The sequence below is a fragment of the Populus alba genome, chromosome 18 (assembly GCF_005239225.2).
Source record: "Populus alba chromosome 18, ASM523922v2, whole genome shotgun sequence".
Lineage (NCBI taxonomy): Eukaryota > Viridiplantae > Streptophyta > Magnoliopsida > Malpighiales > Salicaceae > Populus > Populus alba.
The window spans coordinates 6,354,065-6,369,205 of NC_133301.1; positions in this window are offsets into that span (position 1 = coordinate 6,354,065).

Below are 15,141 nucleotides of genomic sequence, written 5' to 3' on the forward strand. Positions count from 1 at the left end.
TGCGTGACCACATGATCACGAGGTTCGCATCATTTGGTATCAGAGCTTGGCTCCATTAATCAGGTTATATCCTTCTGAAATTTTCGTTTCTTGTTGTTTCCGCAAAAAAAAAAAAAATTCCTTAGTGTCCAATTTCTTCTTCTCTTGATTTGATATCATATAAAAAAAAAAAAGTTATCTCGTTTCGTTCCTGAACAAAATATATCAGTTGCATTAAAACAAAGGAAAAAAAAAACAAAGAAAAAGTCATTTGTTTGTTTCTGCTGCAGAAAACTAAACAAAGGAAAATTTGATCAAATGAACTCAGACTGAGCTCAAATTTTGTTCTGTTATTACTGGGACCCTAATCACAACACATATTGATTTTGGGGTCAATTGGATATCGTTTGCTTTGGGTTTCAAATTCGGGTCTCATTAGGTCTGATTCATAACGTTTTTGCGTCAGTCTATCAAACCTTATCATCAGTCATTAGGGCTGAAATTTTACGTGGAGGCTCCTGACATGTTTTCGTAAAACTGGATAGTTGCGCATTTTACGTCAAAATCCGAATTTGACCTTGGCTGGATCGTATCAGTTCCTCTTGAGTATTGGACTATTAAGGGGCTGAGTTGTTTTATTGACTCTTAAGACGCATCCTAGTGGAGATGTGCATCATGCAATTCATGATTTATGGACACAATTCCATAAAGAATATGCTCGATATAGTCTTGGGAATCTAACTAAAACTGACCATGTTTGCTAATTTTTTTAAAAATTGGATGGGAAGCCTATCCCCGACCCATAGAGAGCGTTTAAGCCATTCTTGGACGTAAGACCAAGGGAAGATGTGAGCCACAATGACAAATACTTGTACATACACATGCTTTTTCCAAAAAAATAAATAGAGAGAGAGAGAGAGAGAGAGAGAGTGAGTGAGTGAGTGAGACTCCAGCTGGCCTACATATAGGTGGTATGATTGCATTTTTAATTTCTCATCTATAAAATCTTCACTTCCTTCCCTTCATTTTTACACAACCCATACATTTAACAAATATAGAAGTGTGTAGAAATGGCAGGTTCCTCAAGTCATCATATAAGAAATAGTTGTGTTTTCGGTGGATCCAGTCCTGGGAAAGAAGAAAAGTTTTTAGAATCAGCATATCATCTTGGTCGAGTACTAGTTGAGCAAAAGATTCATTTAGTGTATGGGATAGGTAGCCTTGTGTTAATGGGGGGGGGGTTGTGTCTATAGCTATATTTTTAGGAGGCAGTCAAGTTTTGGGGGTCATCCCCAAAGCTTTATTAAAAGGGGACCTCATTGGAAAAAAAAATTAGAGAGGAACTACAAGTCCCCACAATGTTTGATTGATTGAGTGACATGTTTAATGATGTGCATCATGGGAATTATAATCCATCTCGTAAAGCTGAATCTAATATGCAAGAGGATTTAGATGGTCCAATGACAAGAGCGAGAGCGAAACAACTACAACGGGCCTTGACGAATCAAATTGCAATGATTGAAGCTGCGTCGAAGTTAAAAATTAGCCATCAGTTTGAAATTGGTTCAAGGGTGCTTATTTGCCTACAATTGGAACTTGGAGATGGGAATAGTCCTTAATTGTTCTTTTGATGCTGGGCTACTTGTATTTGGATTGATAATGCAAATAAGTGAAGGAATTGATGCTGTTTACGGTCAGAACAGTAGATGGATTTGAACCCGAATAAAAAGTCATCCATTGCATGTGATAACAAGACTTATGTATGTAAAATTCAAGTTCAGAACGTGATCTTTCTGGATTGTCCAACCATGATTGCATTGGACTTTTGTGTCAAAAGTTATGGCTGTTTTAAATTTGGTCTGTTATGTTTCGGAAATGTCAAAAAAAACATGTGCTAGTTAAATTTGTCTAATTACTTTATTAAAAGTCTAGTTTTTAGGCTTGACTTCTATCATGTTGAATTCACCTAACTTTGGAGGGTTGTTCCAATGATAAATATGTATCAGAATATGTAATAAACACTTTTTGGCCAAGATTTGAAACTTAATTAAGAGAATTAAGAGTTGCTCTTCCAAATTGATTTTGTGAAGAACCTTACTTGACTTATCACTCTTCAATCAGAAAGAGTGTGGCGTCGAAATCCTAGACTGATCTTTGTGGCGTCCAGATCGACTTATCAAAGTATCATTCTAGTCTATCCTCCATCTTATTTACCTTTAAATCACTACAATCCAGCCTAAATACCAATAGAAAGACAACACAACCAGACCCATCCTTCATCCATTTTCGTTAGAATCATTATTGTCGACTTTCGAATTATTTACGGCACATCATCTGGTATCAGAGCATCAGTTGCGATCTAAGACAGGAGCCAAAAACAACAAGAAGAAGAAGAAAGGTTTGCTGGAATTGAGGTTGATAGACTTAAAGAAGATTTGCTAAGAGGGTTAAGTTTGGAACAGGCACAGGTTATGGGCTTACAACGATCTCATGCTGAGATTCGGGATGAGATGACTGGAATTCATGAATAGTTGAATACCCTTATGCAAAGGATGCAAAGAAATAATTTGCAACCCTAACCGAGGCAAGCACTTTGGTTGCCATGAAATGATATTATAGAAGCTGACGAAGATCTAAATGGGGATGATGAGGCTGATGATAGGGTGAGACCAAGAAGGTAGAATTATAATCCTCCTAATGGTCTCAAACTTAAGATTCCACCGTTTAGAGGAAGTAGTTCACCTGAGGAATACTTGGAGTAGATTTAGAAGGTTGAAAAGGTGTTTGAATGTGATGCGGACCAGCCCAGAAACACCAGCAAGGACCCATTACATGTTCCAAATGCACCAATGACTCGGTCCAAGACAAAGACATTGAAAGACGCATTGAATGCATTGGTTTTGAAGGTTTCCACCAAGTCAGAATTGGAAGGTCCATTGGAGTATCAAGAGGAGATCCTAGTACATCTTATCGATGTGCAAGAGGGGTCCAATACAACCTTATTTGGGCCATGAGATAAGGGCTTTATTTTATTTTGTTAGCAACCCAAGGCTTGTTTGGGCTTAATTCATACTTTGTTTTAAGTTAAGATCCAAGGCTTGTTTTGGATTAAGTTATGGGCTTTTCATTTTAGGGTTATGGGCTTTTCATTTTAGGGTTTTGGGCCAGTTTTGAGTGGACCTCATATAAGTCCACATAAAGGGTCCATTAGGGTTAACTTTTCAAGAACTATTTAAACTCATGTAGTGATACGGTTCAGGCCTGTGATACGACCCAAGTAAGGTCAGATTCGGATTTTGGCGTAAAAAGCGCAACAGTCATAATTCTCAATCCGACCATTGGATCGGGCTAATATTTTATGTGGACTCTCCAGACAAATCTTACTACCTTGGGATAAAATTGCAGGTCAATCGGAGTTCGGGAAGGCACCCCAATACTGGTCAACAGAGGCTGTACGGATTTTGTTATTTACTTCCATTTGACTTGTGGACTTCCTATTTGATTAGGATTCTTTTCCTCCAAGGATGTGGGAGCTGGTTTTGGGAATTTCCTAGTTCCACAAGGATCTTTAATGAGGTGCAATATAATCTCCTAGTGTGGCAAGGATTCATTAATGTTTCAGAATCCTTTTCTTATAAGGATTCCTTATTCATCCTAGCTACACAAGGAAAGAAGGGCTGGTGGTATTTAATGACAAGTTACTTATTTTTATTATTTTCTTTAATGTTTGGGCTTAATTAATAGTTTGTTTTCAGCTAGGATCCAAGGCTTGTTTGGATCAGGTCATGGGCTTTTTAGTTTAGGGTTTTGGGCCAGTTTTGAGTGGACCTCATATAAGTCCACATAAGAGGTCCATTAGGGTTAATTTTTCAAGAACTATTTAAACTCATGTAAGCCACAATTTCGGCAGCTTTGATGATTATTATTCTGAAATTTTCAGTTTTAACGTGTGAGAGTGATTCTTGCATTCTTCAGTTCTTGAACGAACTGAATCTGACTTATCGAAGATCAACTGGCTTTGTGGCGTCATTCTACTCATTCCAATAGTGCTGGTGCCTTGGGGCAGGTTTCCATTGTGTCGCACTCATATCAGACCTATTTCGGCTTTCCGGGATCAGATCTCAATCTTGATTGTGGGTTGCGTGACCACGTTATCACGAGGTTCGCATCATGTAGGCCAAAATTTCGGCAGCTTTGATGATTATTATTCTGAATTTTTCAGTTTTAACGTGTGAGAGTGATTCTTGCATTCTTCAGTTCTTAAACGAACTGAATCTGACTTATCAAAGATTAACTGGCTTCGTGGCGTCATTCTACTCATTCCAATAGTGGTGGTGCCTTGGGGCAGGTTTTCATTGTGTCGCACTCATATCAGACCTATTTCGGCTTTCCGGGATCAGATCTCACTCTTGATTGTGGGTTGCGTGACCACGTGATCACGAGGTTCGCATCAGTTGGTATCAGAGCTAGGCTCCGAAACAAGGTCATATCATTCTGTTATTTTCGTTTTTTTTTTAGTGTCCCTTAAGTTTTTTAGTGTTTGCATCCATCTTCTTGTTCTTCGTGTCTGTGTCATCTAAGCAAAAAAAAAAAAAAAGTTTATATTTCATCTTGTTACTGCCTCTAATCATATCAGTTTGTTAAAAAAAAAAAAAAAAATCAGAAAGAAATAGAGAAAAGAGTGATTAGTTGAAATTTGAAGGATCGTTCAATTTTTGCCGCAGAAACACAAATCTTGGTGAACCATAAGCAAACCACCTCGGAATCAATTTAAACTTCATATTCAGTATATTGGGGGTGGGATCGCATGATATATCAAAGTTGGGCTTATTCTGATATTATTTGCTTGAGGTTTTAATTCGAGTTTCAATTCTGCCGCAAAACACTACTCTTAGTGAACCCTAGGTAAAATACCTTGGAATCTATTGAAACTTCATATTATGAGTATTGGGTATGCGATTGCATCACATATTAAATTTGGGATTATTTTGATATCGTTTTCTGGAGGTTTTAATTGGAGGTTCAATTCTGCCGCAAACTGATCATACAAGGGGTTTGGGTACCTAGACATTATAGAACGACCTATAAATTGATTTTTGGTGTTTTCATAGTATTGCAATACTAAATATTGAATTTGAGGTCATTTCGAGATCGTTTGGTCTGGGTTTCAATTTTGTTATGTAAAATTGCGTAATAGGTTAGATTTGCCTCGAGTTTCAAAACATGATCTTTGCTGTTTAGTTTTGTCCAAATATTTTTTGTTTCTGCTATATTTGGATTATCTAGGAGTCAAGTAATTGTTTTCTTAACATTCACTTCTGTTTTATTTCGTGTCTTCGTTTCGTCCACAATTCATACGAATTTGCATTGCTACTCGCAAAATCGTAATCCTAGTTTTGTTTTGCTTTGTTTTCAGTATATTTATTGATTCTTGAGTCTGAAAATTATATTTAGAGTGCGCTGCGAAGGCTATTGACTTTGATTTGTTGATTTCAGTTCCTAAAGAACCAAAAGAAAGCAAGTTGTGAGGTAAAAGGCGTAGAGAGCTTAATAGAGTGAAAAGCCTTAATTTTTGGTTGTGTGATACACGAGAGGTGTGAGGATATATTTGTGCTACTGACCAAATTTTGCAGATTCAAAGAATGTCTGAAAATAACGAATCAGCGACACAAAACGTTGACGTAGCTTTCCAATTGCGATCCATAGGCCAGCAACTTGAGCTGTTGTCTAGGACGTACAAGGATCTGAAAGATGAGGTGAATTCGATAAAGCAACAGAATAGTGGGGCTGACCGACGGGGAAATACAGTCCATATGGCGGCATGGAATGTCAGATCTGATTTTGAAGAGTTTGTTGATGAAAACGCAGATGGGGGTGAAGATGACTATGATTTTGCATCAGCTGGCCAAGGAATCAGGTCTGGATCGAGCAGGGCTAGGAGGAATGTGAATTTCCGTGGCATGAGCACTTATGAAGATATGGATGGGGACTTGGACACCATTAAACTGAAAATTCCTACTTTTCAAGGTAAAAACGATCCCGAGGCTTATTTGGAGTGGGAGAAAAAGGTAGATTGGATTTTTGATTGCCATAGCTATTCTGAACAGAAAAAGGTGAAATTGGTGATAATTGAGTTTATGGAGTATGCGTTGATTTGGTGGGATCAGATTGTGATCAGTAGGAGGAGGAATGGCGAGCGACCCGTTCAGACTTGGGGGGAGATGAAAGTCTTAATGAGGAGACGATTTGTGCCAAACCACTATTATAGAGACTTATATCTGAAGCTCCAAGGTCTGAATCAAGGTTATAAGACAGTAGATGAATATCACAAAGAGATGGAGATAGCAATGATTCGGGCTAATGTTGTTGAGGATAGAGAAGCCACCATGGCTAGATTTCTTAATGGGTTGAATCGGGACATTGCTAATGTGGTTGAGCTACAGCACTATGTGGAGCTAGAGGACATGGTTCACATGGCGACGAAGGTGGAGAGACAACTTAGGAGGGGGCATGCTCGGCCAGCGTTTAATTCGGGTTCGTCATCATCTTGGAAGCCGAATCTAAAGAGAGAGGGCACTGTCCGCCCAAGATCCTTTGGTCCTTCTAGAACTGAACCACCAAAGGCTAAAGTTGATGTCCCTACTGATGCCAAAGGTAAATCTGAAACTCAACCTAAACGTACTCGTGATGTTAAATGTTTCAGGTGTCAGGGACATGGACACTATGCTTTAGAGTGTCCAAACAAGAGAATCATGATGATTAGAGATAATGGTGATGTGGAATCTGAAAGTAACAGTTCTGATTGTGAAGGCATGCCACCATTGGAGGATAGTGATGGGGATGAGTTAGCTTTACCGGTTGAGGAGTCCTTGGTTATAAGGCGAGCACTTCAGGTTCAGGTCAAAGAAGATGATACTAATGAACAAAGGGAGAACATCTTCCATACGCGTTGTTACGTACAAAGAAAGGTGTGTGGTTTAATTATAGATAGTGGAAGCTGTGTTAATGTTTGTAGTGCCACCCTTGTTAGTAAACTGAATTTGTGTACTGCTAAGCATGCTAAACCATATAGATTGCAATGGCTGAATGATAGTGGTGAAGTGAAAGTGACTAAACAGGTTGTGGTTCCATTTTCGATTGAGAAATATGTTGATGAAGTTCTGTGCGACGTGGTACCAATGCAAGCAAGTCACATCTTGTTGGGGAGACCATGGCAATATGATAGGAAGGCAATTCATGATGGGGTTAAAAATAGGTATACCATTGTAAAAGATGGTAAAACCATCACTCTTGTACCTCTTACACCCAAACAGGTGTATGATGATCAAATAAAGCTAAAAAGTGAGCATGAGGCGATGGGGAGAGAAAATCAAGGTGAGGAAAAAGGGGAGAGAAGACCATCAGATTCGGCTAGAACCCAAACCACTACAACCCATTCGGCCACCCATCCAAACACAAGCAAATATTCGGCCAACACTCCAAACAAATCAAACCATTCGACCACAACTCAAAAACACCCAAATCTGGTCGAGAGTGGAGGTAAGACAAGAGGAGTGAAGAAAGTCAGCAAGTGTGATGAGAATTGTGTGGAAAAACTAAAGAAACAACCCAATTTTTATGCTAGAGAGGGTGAGGTCAGATCTGCATTTTTCACTAACAAGCCAATGATCTTACTTGTGTACAAAGAGGCTTACTTTAATACTAATGATCTTGATCATATTGTGCCTAGTGTTGCTATTTCTTTTGTTGCAGGGATTTGATGATGTGTTCCCCGACGATACTCCTAGCGGATTACCACCATTGAGGGGGATAGAGCATCAGATTGATTTCGTACCCGGAGCTTCAATTCCTAACCGACCAGCTTATAGAAGCAATCCCGAGGAGACGAAGGAGCTTCAAAGGAAAGTTGATGAGCTGATGAAAAAGGGCTACATTCGTGAGAGTATGAGCCCGTGTACTGTACCCGTGCTACTTGTGCCAAAGAAGGATGGAACATGGAGGATGTGTGTTGATTGCCGAGCCATCAACAACATAACGGTAAAGTATAGACATCCCATCCCTAGGCTTGATGACATGTTAGATGAGTTACATGGATCCTGTATTTTCTCTAAAATTGACTTGAAAAGTGGGTACCATCAAATTAGGATGAAAGAAGGTGATGAGTGGAAAACAACATTTAAGACTAAGCATGGTTTGTATGAATGGTTAGTAATGTCGTTTGGACTTACAAATGCACCTAGTACGTTTATGCGTTTAATGAATCATGTGTTGCGTGCATTCATAGGTAAGTTTGTGGTTGTGTATTTTGATGACATTTTGATATATAGCAAGAACTTAACTGAGCATCTTGATCATTTGCGTAATGTACTTAGTGTGTTGCGTAGTGAGAAATTGTATGCTAATCTTAAAAAGTGTGCCTTTTGCATGGAGAAAATTGTGTTTCTTGGCTATGTTGTAACTGCACAGGGTATCGAGATGGATGAGGAGAAATTAAGGCCATCCGGGATTGGCCTACACCCAAATCGGTAAGTGAGGTAAGGAGTTTTCATGGGTTAGCTAGTTTTTACAGGCGTTTTGTGAAAGATTTCAGCACAATAGTTGCGCCCTTGAATGAAGTTGTTAAAAAGTCAGTTGGGTTTAGATGGGGGGAGGAACAAGAGTTGGCATTTGTTTTTTTGAAAGAGAAATTATGTTCTGCACCTGTTTTGGGTTTACCTGACTTTACAAAAGCATTTGAAATAGAATGTGATGCGTCTGGAATAGGAATAGGTGCTGTTTTGATGCAGGATCGGAGACCTATTGCGTATTTCAGTGAGAAGTTAAGTGGAGCGACCTTGAACTATCCCACTTACGACAAAGAACTCTATGCTTTGGTAAGAGCACTTGAGACATGGCAACATTACTTGTGGCCAAAAGAGTTCGTAATCCATTCGGATCATGAGTCCTTGAAACATCTAAAAGGACAAGGTAAGTTGAATAGGAGGCATGCAAAATGGGTTGAATTCATTGAAACTTTTCCTTATGTAATCAAGTATAAGCAAGGGAAAGAGAACATCGTAGCTGATGCACTCTCGCGCAGGTATGTTCTTTTACACACCATGAATACTAGATTGTTAGGTTTTGAATATGTGAAGGAATTGTATGATAATGATTCTGACTTTGCTGAGATTTATAATGCATGTGGACATTCGGCTTTCGGTAAGTTTTATTTGATGGATGGTTATTTGTTCAAAGAAAATAGATTGTGTTTCTGCTAGTTCTTTGCGTGAATTGCTTGTTCATGAAGCACATGGGGGTGGTTTAATGGGTCACTTTGGGGTTGCGAAAACCTTGGATGTATTGCATGAGCATTTCTATTGGCCAAAGATGAAAAGAGATGTGCAACGAATTTGTGAACAGTGCATTGCTTATAGAAAGGCAAAATCTAGAGTACAACCGCATGGACTATATACACCACTACCTGTGCCTACTGAACCTTGGGTAGATATCTCTATGGACTTTGTTTTAGGTTTACCTAGGTCAAAGAAAGGTAGAGACTCTCTCTTTGTTGTGGTAGATAGGTTTTCTAAAATGGCGCATTTCATTGCATGCCATAAAACAGATGATGTATCTCATATCGCAGACTTGTTCTTTAGAGAGATTGTATGTTTTCATGGCATTCCTAAGAGTATAGTGTCAGATCGTGATGTTAAGTTCCTTAGTTACTTTTGGAAGACCTTATGGGGAAAGTTGGGAACTAAACTCTTATTTTCAACAACATGCCATCCTCAAACAGATGGACAAACTGAGGTAGTGAATAGAACATTATCCCAACTTTTACGTGCTGTAATTCAAAAGAATTTGAAAAGTTGGGAAGAATGTTTGCCTTTTGTTGAGTTTGCTTATAATAGAACTGTGCATTCAACTACTACTTTTTCTCCTTTTGAAATTGTTTATGGTTTTAATCCACTAACTCCTATGGACTTAATTCCTTTACCTTTTGAAGAAAGGGTAAGTTTAGATGGTGAAAAGAAGGCAAAGATGGTGAGAGAACTCCATGAGGGAGTTCGTCTACAAATAGAGAAAAAGAACAGACTTTACACTTCTAAAGCAAATAAGGGATGTAAACTGGTTGTTTTCCAACCCGGTGATTGGGTATGGGTGCACATACGTAAGGAACGATTTCCTAACCAAAGGAAATCAAAATTACAGCCTCGTGGTGATGGTCCTTTTCAGGTTTTAGAGAGAATCAATGACAACGCATACAAAATTGACCTTCCAGGTGAGTATAGTGTTAGTGCTACCTTTAATGTTTTTTTTTGGTAAGCTGACTTATGTATTAAAAGAAAATGAGACAAAGAATATAATGGGCATACCCAAGATTTACAATGAGGACAGAAACGAAAACCAACAAATGGCTACAGGCTAGCCACAACAAAACAAAAACTTGGACCAACTAGATATGCTAGGGGAACAAAAACAACCAGCTAAACATCAAATTAAGAGTCCATGTTATTGACCCTCCAAAGTCTTTGGATCCTTATGTTTTCATCTGTTTGTTGAACATTCCTTATCAAAACAAGCTTATCGCGAATGATACATTCGATTTGATCAAAAACCAAATTCGAAGCTTTAGACACATCTGCAAAGATCCTTGCATTCCGTTCTTGCCAGATACAATACACTGTAGCTGCGAAACCCAGTTTACGAGAAAAGTTGACTAAACTTTTTCCATGCCAAGAGACAGTGGCCAATCGAATCCATTCATCCAAGCTTTTTGTCATTCTTGGAATGTCGCATCTATCACAAACATTCCACCATAATGCTTTCGCAAAGGAGCATTCAAAGAACAAGTGGTTGTGATCTTCATTATTGCAGAGACAGAGTGAGCACCTATTGGGACCATGAATACCAAACCGATGAAGTCTATCCTGCGTTGAGAGTTTCCGTTGGATAGCCACCCAAAGAAGAAATGCATGTCTTGGGACAGCATTCTTGAACCACACGATGTCATGCCAATCAACCATTTGATGATGAATTCTTAGTGCTACCTTTAATGTTGCTGATCTTACTTTGTTTGACACAGATTTTGATTCGAGGTCGAATCCTTTCGAGGAGAGAGGGGATGATGCGGACCAGCCCAGAAACACCATCAAGGACCCATTACATGTTCCAAATGGACCAATGACTCGGTCCAAGACAAAGACATTGAAAGACGCATTGAATGCATTGGTTTTGAAGGTTTCCACCAAGTCAGAATTGGAAGGTCCATTGGAGTATCAAGAGGAGATCCTAGTACATCTTATCTATGTGCAAGAGGGGTCCAATACAACCTTATTTGGGCCATGAGATAAGGGCTTTATTTTATTTTGTTAGCAACCCAAGGCTTGTTTGGGCTTAATTCATACTTTGTCTTAAGTTAGGATCCAAGGCTTGTTTTGGATTAAGTTATGGGCTTTTCATTTTAGGGTTATGGGCTTTTCATTTTAGGGTTTTGGGCCAGTTTTGAGTGGACCTCATATAAGTCCACATAAAGGGTCCATTAGGGTTAACTTTTCAAGAACTATTTAAACTCATGTAGGCCAAAATTTCGGCAGCTTTGATGATTATTATTCTGAATTTTTCAGTTTTAACGTGTGAGAGTGATTCTTGCATTCTTCAGTTCTTGAACGGACTGAATCTGACTTATCGAAGATTAACTGGCTTCGTGGCGTCATTCTACTCATTCCAATAGTGTTGGTGCCTTGGGGCAGGTTTCCATTGTGTCGCACTCATATCAGACCTATTTCGGCTTTCCGGGATCAGATCTCAATCTTGATTGTGGGTTGCGTGACCACGGGATAACGAGGTTCGCATCAGAATGGTATGAGTATTCTGAAGAAAAGACGTGCAAGGTGGCAGCACTTGAGTTTACAGATTATGCTCTTTTATGGTGGGAAAACGTAAAGATTCAGAGGAGAAGGGATGGAGAGGAGGAGATTACAACATGGGCAACTATGAAAAGAGTGATGAAGAAGAGATTTGTCCCTGATTACTATAAACAGGAGCTATACATCAGACTTCAGATTTTGCGACAAGGATCTTTGAGTGTGGAAGAGTATGTGAAAGAGTTTGAGCTGCTGCTGATTCGATGTGAATTGATGGAACCTTAAGAGCAAACAATAGCTAGATTTCTTGGAGGGTTGAGGAAGGATATAGCTAATGTTGTTGAGTTACAACTGTACATCTTCCTTAATGAAGTTATAAAGCTTGCAACCCGAGTAGAGAGGCAGCAGAGATGAGGAGGTGTCCGAACTATTGTAACTACGTCAAGCGCAACAAGGGCTGTTTCTTTTTTTTGGTAAGCTGACTTATGTATTAAAAGAAAATGATACAAAGAATATAATGGGCATACCCAAGATTTACAATGAGGACAGAAACGAAAACCAACAAATGGCTACAGGCTAGCCACAACAAAACAAAAACTTGGACCAACTAGATATGCTAGGGGTACAAAAACAACCAGCTAAACATCAAATTAAGAGTCCATGTTATTGACCCTCCAAAGTCTTTGGATCCTTATGTTTTCATCTGTTTGTTGAACATTCCTCATCAAAACAAGCTTATCGCGAATGATACATTCGATTTGATCAAAAACCAAATTCGAAGCTTTAGACACATCTGCAAAGATCCTTGCATTCCGTTCTTGCCAGATACAATACACTGTAGCTGCGAAACCCAGTTTACGAGAAAAGTTGACGAAACTTTTTCCATGCCAAGAGACAGTGGCCAATCGAATCCATTCATCCAAGCTTTTTGTCATTCTTGGAATGTCGCATCTATCACAAACATTCCACCATAATGCTTTCGCAAAGGAGCATTCAAAGAACAAGTGGTTGTGATCTTCATTATTGCAGAGACAGAGTGAGCACCTATTGGGACCATGAATACCAAACCGATGAAGTCTATCCTGCGTTGAGAGTTTCCGTTGGATAGCCACCCAAAGAAGAAATGCATGTCTTGGGACAGCATTCTTGAACCACACGATGTCATGCCAATCAACCATTTGATGATGAATTCTTAGTTGTTCCCAAGCTACTTTGACTGAGAAACTCTGATTTGGCGAATCCAACCAAACAATCTCATCCTTTTGCCCCTTAGGAGTAGAGGTGGAAGGAATAGCTTCTAAAATGGGGTGCCAGCCAATAGCATGAGTGATAGGAATTCTCCATTCTAAGTTATTAATCAGCACGTTCACTCTCGCGTTGTGTTCCATACCTGAATCATAGATGAAACGTTCACCGTAGGTATCAGCGAGCGGGCTGTGAGGATGCCAATTGTCAAACCATAGAGAGGTTGTCATTCCATCTCCGATGACGTGCTTCATCTTCGGCCATGCTAAGGATCTGAGCTTTAGAATCTTTCCCCAAGCCCAAGAGCAGCTTCCTGGCGCCTTGATTGTCCAGAAATTCCTACCTCGCAAGAGATTGGATCTGATCCAAGTAGACCAGATTGAGCCATCTGAGTCATTGCACAAGTTCCAAATATGTTTCAACAAGGCAATCTTGTTCCATTCTGCTATCCTTTTTATGCCTAGCCCCCCCTCCTTTTTTGGAAGACATACCTGATCCCAAGCCACTTTAGCCCTGGTAGTGCTCATATCTGAACCTGACCAAAGAAAGGATCTCATAATTTGCTCAACATTTTTCACTACTTCCCCAGGTAATAGGAATAGAGATGCCCAATAGACCTGGATGGAGAATAAGACTGAGTTAATCAGTTGTACTCGCCCTGCGAAAGAGAGTGTTCTACAGGTCCAATGTCGAACTTTGGCGGTAATTCGATCCACGAGGCCCTTACAATTAACAGCCTTTAGTCTGGACGAGATAAGAGGCACTCCCAAATATTTCATAGGAAGCTCCCCCTCTCTAAACCCAAGAATACTGATAATCTGTTCCCTCTCAGCTCCTAACGAACCGCTCAAGAAGATGTCACTTTTGTTTGGATTTGGATATAGACCTGATAGAACCTGAAACTCTGTGAGTACATTTTTTGATCATACGGATTGAATGTACATCCCCTTTGCTGAATATCATCAAGTCGTCGGCAAAGCAAAGATGAGAAATTCTGTCCTTCTTGCATCTCGAGTGGAACTTGAAGTTTTGGTTGGCACTCATATTGCAGAACAGCCCTGACAGGATTTCCATGCATAGGACAAACAAATATGGAGATAATGGATCACCTTGTCTCAGCCCTCTCCCCCCTTGGAAGTAACCCGCAAGTTCACCGTTGACGTTGATTGAGAATTGACATGATGTAACACAAACCATGATCCAATCAATGACTGTTCTAGGGAATCCCATTTTTATCAACGTAGCATCAACGAAATCCCACCGAACAGAGTCATAAGCCTTCATCAGGTCTACTTTCATAGCACAACGAGCAGGACCCGTAGTTGTGTGATAGCCTTTCATTAGCTCCTGAGACAAAAGAATATTGTCGCTGATTCTCCGTCCAGAGATAAAAGCTGTTTGATACGGACCTACTAAGGATGGTAAAACAACTTTCATTCTCCCAGCTAGAATCTTCGCGATGCATTTGTATACTGTATTGCAGCAAGATATAGGACGAAAATCTGTCAACCTCGTAGGATTAGCAATTTTAGGGATAAGGGAAATGGACGTAGCATTCATTTCTTTAAGCATTCTACGAGTCTGGAAGAAGGAGCTAACAGCGTTGATTACATCTTCCCCCACTATGTGCCACATTCTTTTGAAGAAACCTGCGTTGAAGCCATCTGGACCAGGAGCTTTGTTGTTTTTCAAACTAAACATAGCATGCTTAATCTCCTCTCTTGTGACATCTTGTGCTAGTACATGCTGTTGAGTTGCCGACAATTTGTAAATAATTGCCGATTGCATCACTTCCTCGTTCAGGACCCTAGGCATCTGTTTCACTCCCAATACACGCTGGAAGTATGCAATTACTTCTGATTTGACTGCCTCGTGTCCTTCAACGACTTCTCCATCCTCCCTTGTAACCGAGAGAAGCTTATTTCTATTCTGTCTACCGTTTACTGATTTGTGAAAGTAGCTAGTATTCTGATCCCCCAAGCTAAGCCATTGTATCCTTGCCTTTTGTCTGAAAAAACACTCTTCCGCCCTGACAGTAGAAGCATAGTTACGAACAGCATCTCTTTCTCGC